Source organism: Ptychodera flava, chromosome 9, assembly GCF_041260155.1.
Source record: "Ptychodera flava strain L36383 chromosome 9, AS_Pfla_20210202, whole genome shotgun sequence".
NCBI classification, from domain to species: domain Eukaryota; kingdom Metazoa; phylum Hemichordata; class Enteropneusta; family Ptychoderidae; genus Ptychodera; species Ptychodera flava.
The window spans coordinates 5,483,895-5,490,586 of record NC_091936.1 but is presented as its reverse complement, the minus strand read 5'-3'; the positions used below and the strand labels follow the sequence as shown (position 1 = coordinate 5,490,586).

The window sequence follows — 6,692 nt, the reverse complement described above, 5'->3', positions numbered from 1 at the left end:
AGCCTAGCCTTGAATAAACAACTCCACGGGGTAGCTGCTACTCACCTTGTCAGTTCAACCAAGGTCATCTGTCTGTCGCTATTCAGACACGCTGTTCACGTTATGATGCATTTTAAGATGCTTTCTGCATCATTTAATGCCTATGAAATACTGTAACAACTCACTACGGAAAACTATACTACCGTAGATAACGCAAAACCAAGACGAAACCGTAAAACTTTTGTGTTTTGGTTCGCCGACCCTCTGGCCTCGTTCAGTCCTTGATCCAGAATGATCTAAAGTCAATGTCACTGAGCTACGCCCTCTATGGCAGACGATACTCACAAAAGTCTAGGCTTTTCATACAGCACAAGAGGTCAGCCAAAATGAAACAAGAAATAAGAGTAATTTGGCGTCTACATCCCGGCCCCTAATTGTCATTAATGTTCCATGTGACAATTTTCTTGTATAAATACACAATGGCGCCAAATGATTACTACATCTTGTAAAAATGAATGTTTTGAAGCTGCATACAAATGTACTTCATATGTCTGTTACTTGAGAACAACTGTTGTGTGCCTTCAAGATGTCTCTCTCAATATTTAAGCACGGAAAAGAAAATTTGAAATTTTACTGAAATTTTTAAAGTGATTCAAATTGAACTTTGATTAAACACAACAACAATATTAAACTGTAACTGTTCACAGTTAACACCACTATATTTATCATGATCAACTACTTAACCAGCTTCCAACAACAAACACAGTTTATCGATAGGTCGTTCCAATATGGTGGATCTTGTTTACTTTCACGCGTCGTACTAGACCTTTACTATCTGGCATAACCGCTACAACTCTTCCCAACGGCCACGAACATCTTGGCAAGCTGTCATCTACCATGAGCACAATATCACCGATAGCAAGGTTTGGTTTTTGCTTTAACCATTTTTGTCGTTCTTGCAACATAGGTAGGTACTCCTTGGTCCAGCGTTTCCAGAACAAGTCAGCCATATATTGTACTTGTCTCCATCTCTTTCTTGAATATAAGTCTCTTTTTTCCGTCAGACAGGGTGATAAACTGGAGCCTTTCATTGTCAGTAACATGTTAGGCGTGAGTACCTGCAGATCTCTAACATCATCTGATGGTGTACCAATAGGTCTGCTGTTGATAATGTATTCAACCTCACAAAGAAGTGTCTCCAAACATTCATCGTCTAGAATTTGCTCCTTTGCAATTGCTTGTAGCAGCTGTCTAACTGTGCGTATCTGGCGTTCCCACACACCACCAAAATGTGATCCTGCCGGTGGATTGAAAATCCAATCAATACCCTTTCTCAACAGAAAACCATGGATCTTGGCCTGATTCCAATTATCTATTTCTTTCTTCAACTCTCGTTGGGCTCCAACCAGATTGGTACCGTTGTCGGATCGTATCTCCCTTACGTTACCTCTCCTGGCTATCAATCTCCGCAGAGCATTGATACATGAGTCTGTATCTAAACTGTCTGCCTTCTCAAGGTGTACAGCGCGAATGGTCAAGCAAGTAAAAATTACACCATATCTTTTCACCATGCTGCGTCCTCTCTTTACTTCGATAGGCCCAAAATAGTCAACACCTACACTGGTAAATGGTGGTTCGTTCGGTGTCACACGATCCATTGGCAAATCTGCCATTTTCTGTTCTCCGGGCTTGGATTTCAGATGACGACATGTAACACACTTACTGATGAGCTTCCTGGCTGCAGAATTTGCATTTACTATCCAATACTTTTCTCATAGCCTAGAACGTACACAGTTTCTTCCCATATGCCCGATGTCTTCATGGATTTCACGTAGGATAAGCATCGCCACGTTCGTCCCTTTTATACTTTATCTCTTCAGGTAATGCTGCTCGACTGAGTCTTCCACCTAACCTCAAAAAACCATCACTGCCGATTACTGGGTCTAATTTGCGGATGGAGCTGTTACGTTTCACTCCACTTCCTTGAACTTTACTCTCGGTCAATGTGGAAATTTCTTTTTGAAAAACGTCCCGTTGAATGAAGCCTATAATCGCCGTTTCTGCCTTTTGCAGGTCCTTGACTCTGAGATATTTTGACTGCTTATACAGACTGATCTCATCCTCTCTCTTGCTTCTGTCCGTCAGCATCTGTTTGATCCGCAGAATATATGCCACCGCTTTCTTCAAGGCACACCAACTAGAATAGTGATCGATCAACTTGTACACAGTCTCATTTGACACATCCACAGACAATACATTGACCGTTGCTTCACCTCTGACCTCTGGATCATTATCCGGCAATCCCATCAACTCTTGATAGTGATCAATTCCTTTGTTGCAAAGCCGCACTTCACCAGAATTCCAAAGGAACTTGGGTCCACTGAGCCACCTCTCATTTTTGATGAATTTGTCGACGGACTGTCCCCGTGAGCACTCGTCAGCTGGATTCTGGCTGGATTCAACATAATGCCACTGACTTGGCGTGGATCCCTCTCTAATCAAGGTTACCCTATTTGCAACATAGGTGTGGATCTTGCTGTTTCGTTGCTGATGTAGCGTAGGATAGTCATGCTATCCGTCCAAAAGAACGTTTCATCAACCTGAACATTTAGCTCCTCCTTCAGGCTCTTGTTTACCCGAACTGCCAGCGTTGCAGCTGCCAATTCCATACGAGGGATTGAGATTTGCTTCATTGGCGCTACCCGCGCTTTACCCATCAGTAATGTACAATGGACTTGACCGTGTTCTGTTACAATACGTAGGTATGTAACAGAGCCATAACCTAACTCACTAGCATCTGAGAAATTATGAAGTTGGGTGGTTACTAGTTTTCCAAAATCATCTGGCTTCAGACATCGCTCTACAAAGTAGTTTTCTTCCAACTTTGGTAAATCTTTCCTCCACTTCTCCCAACGTTTCTTGAGCTTACCAGGAATTTCTTCATCCCAGCCTAACTTCTGTTTACACAGGTCCTGAAGTATGATCTTTGCCGGCAGTACTGCTGGAGCTGCCATCCCCAAGGGATCAAACACTGAACTCACTATTGACAAAATTCCTCGTCTTGTTGCTGGTTTGTCTTTCATCCTGATATTGAATCCAAATCTGTCAGACTCTATGTCCCACTGCATACCAAGTGCTCTCTCAATGGGTAAGCGATCTTGGTCCAAGTCTAAATCTTTAATCTCCTTTGCCCTTTCTTTCTCTGGAATAGACTCCAATACTGATCTTTTGTTACTAACCCATTTGGTTAGTCGGAAACCTCCTTGGCTATAAACTACAAAAACGTCCTTTGACAGAGACCTTCCAGCTTCATCCGTTTGTACTGACTTTAACATATCGTCTACGTAGAAGTCTTTTAGAATGGTACTAATGATGTCTTCAGCATATGCTCTATTCAGTCTTCAGCTGTTCTTTTTAGAGCATAGTTGGCACAACTTGGGGAGGATGTTGCCCCAAATATGTGCACTTCATCCTATATTCCTCCAGAGGTTGATGTACATCTCCTTCTGGCCACCACAGAAAGCGCTGAAAGTCACGACTAGCCTTAGGTACAATCACTTGAGAAAACATAGATTCTATGTCAGCCATAAGTGCTACTGGCGATTGACGAAAGCGTGTGAGAACTCCTACCAATGAGTTACTGAGATCTGGTCCTTGCATCAGTTCTCTATTCAAAGACGTTCCTTTGAACTCTGCCCCACAATCAAAAACAACTCTAATCTTCCTTTTCTGGGGGTGGTATACCCCATGATGTGGGATGTACCACTTCAATCCTTCCTCACACTGCAACTCAAGGTCTGGCACTTTTTCAGCATAGCCTTTGTTCAGAATATTTTGCATGAAAGTCTTATAGTCTGTGTGATACTGTTGATCCTTGGAAAATTTCCGCTTAAGATGTGTTATGCGTTGCTCTACTACCGATCGGTTATCTGGCATCTTTACATCAGAATCTCGAAAAGGTAGGGGCACCTGATAGTGACCATCTTCATACTTTGTGTCAGTCACCATCATATCCATGAACTTGCAATCTTCCACTGACCTTTCAGGCTTATCATCAATTCTTCTTTCACTGAACTCTTGATTGAAGAAGTTTGCCAACTGCTGTTCAATTGGTGGTTCCACTTTGATTCTGTTAATTGATGCTTGAACTGCTGTGTCTCCGGCCCCTTAAGAGGTCCATTTACAGCCCATCCTAGTAAGGTTCTGACAGCATACGGTCCTTCATCCTGGCTGTTTATAACTTCCCATGGTTCAAATGCCCTCGGTATGTTGTTTCCAATTAACAACCCTATGTCCGCATCAATACCTGGCAAACGTACATCACTCAAGTAAGGCCACTGTGCTACGTCTTTCTGTGTCACTATATCACGTTTCGAAACGGGCATTTCATCCTGGGTATAAGTGGTTGGCAATTCTATCACGTTCTTTCCATCCAGATCTGTGACTTCTAGGCCTTTCACAATATAACTGTCGACTAGTTTAGTCTCTGCCATGGTATGGAGATTCAACTTGGTTTTTCTCCCTCCTACGTTCAACTGCTGTCTAAGTTTGTCAGTACAGAAAACTGCATCACTGCCATTATCAAGAAATGCGTATGTCTGCAAAGACACACCTGTGGATTTACAGTTCACCACTACTGGCATAATTACTGGAACACCACTGAGATCCTTGGCTGTGACATTCTGGCACACAACATCGACATATCCAACTTTGGTTTTACCATTACCACTGTCATCTTTGTTTGCTGTGGTACCTTCTTCAGTCTTAAATTCCCTGTGCAACACTCTAGGGTGTGTTCGCTTACATGTATCACAGGTCAGCTTACTATTGCAATCTTTTACCAGGTGATTAGTTTTCTTTAAACATCCATAGCAAAACCCTTTAGACCGCAGGAACTGTAGTCTCTCTTTAAAAGGTTTGGTCATCAATTTCTTACAACTGTTCAAGTTGTGTGTAGTCTCTTCACAAAATGTACAAGCCACAGATGACTTGGTTTCTGTGCTTACAGCGAAACTTGTACCTTTAGGCCTTGGGCTTGACTTCTTTTCACGCTTTGAGTTCAAGCTCCTTTCCTTTTGCTGTGCACTATTTAAATTTCCAAATATCACATTTGACATTACTTCCGCTTCTTTACTCACAAACTCAACCAGATCTTTGAATACAACTGGACGTGTCTGTAGTAACTCATGCGTTTTCCTTCTCCATTTTTCTCTGAGTTTATATGGCAATTTATCCACGAGCATCTGTAGATTTTTGTAGTGGTCTAACTCCCTCAAGTGAAGATCACCTGTCATGGCATTTTCACATTTTGTTAGAAAAAGTGAAAACTTTTCATTGCAGTTTTATCTTCAGGCTTAATATCTGGCCAATTTTCTGCTTGTTTGGCGTATGCTTGAGCTATCCTGTGGGCGTTGCCATATTTCTCTTCCAATATCTTTCTGGCCCTGGTATACCCTCAACTGGAGTCATATGCACACAACTGCTCACTATTTCTTTAGGGTCATCATCAGTGTACTGTTCTAAATAGTACAGTCTTTCTTCACTATCATCTGTCTTCGATTCGATGCTATGTTTGAACGCTTGAATAAATGATCTGTATTTCAATGGGTCTCCCTTGAAGACTGGTATTTTCTGAGGTGGCAATGCAGCCCTCTTATTGTGGTCAATCAGTAACTTAGTCATCTGATTTTGTTGATGCATCACAATAGAAAACCTTTCGTCATTGGAACTGTGATCACTGTTACTGTCAGGGTCTTGGTGATCTTTATGAGTTATTTGTTCATTGTGTGTGGTATTGTCCAAGTCTGGTTGTCCTTCAACTTCACTGACCTGATGAGACTCAGCAGACAAATACTGATCCACATTGACACCACTAGCATGGTCCTCATACTGTTCATACACTTTGATTTTTGCATCCTGTGCTGCAATTTCTGTGTTAATCTGTAAAAGTTCCATTTTCCTGTGAATTTTCTCAATCTCTTCTTCTTCTTTTCTGCGTATTTTGGCTTCACGTTCTTGTAAAGCTTGTTTTTCCTTTAAAGCTGCTGCTTGTACTAATAGTTCAGCTTTCTTTGCAGCGCATTTATTTTTGATGCATTGCTACATCTGCTACTGGATTACTGCAAGCAGATACTCCACTTCGTCCTGCCCATGATTTTGCTGGTTGCACATGCACCTTTTGTCCAATCTGTGAGACACTATCACAGGCCTTACATCTACTTCTGGCTGTAGGGCTGTACTCTCAGCTTTTGCCAGCCAATTCTCCACTGTCTTCTAAATGTATCAAATTCTTGCAGACGAGGTGCTACCAGCTTCTGATAATCTTGTTTCCTTTCTACTTCGTCTAATGTCTGATGATATTTGCTATCTGCTGCCTTATAGTTTTCATACGTCTTATCCCATGATTGCAATTCATTTTTCACTAGCTCTATATTTCTTGTATTTTCCATCAAAACTTTCAATTGATTCATCTTTCCAGTCACCTGACCACAAGCAGCTGATCTGGAACCTTTTAACATTCTTTTTTCTTCATCTCGTGTCTTATCAGTTTGTACTGATTCATGCTTGGAAGCTTCTACTCCGTGTTCACTATCTACAGTGTTAGTGTCCTCCAACACTCCTTCTTCACCTTTAACACTCATCGTGGCTATTTGGTGCTATGATATTGCTCAAATATATTGTCACTGTTTCAATATTACCAGACGCGTAAACGT

At 41.6% G+C, this 6,692-nt stretch overlaps 1 long non-coding RNA gene across 1 annotated transcript in view; it reads right to left on the bottom strand.

Moving 5' to 3' along the window:
• LOC139139845 (uncharacterized) overlaps positions 1-6,692 on the bottom strand; it is a 228,949-nt gene that overhangs the window by 177,485 nt on the left and 44,772 nt on the right. The window lies entirely within an intron of this gene.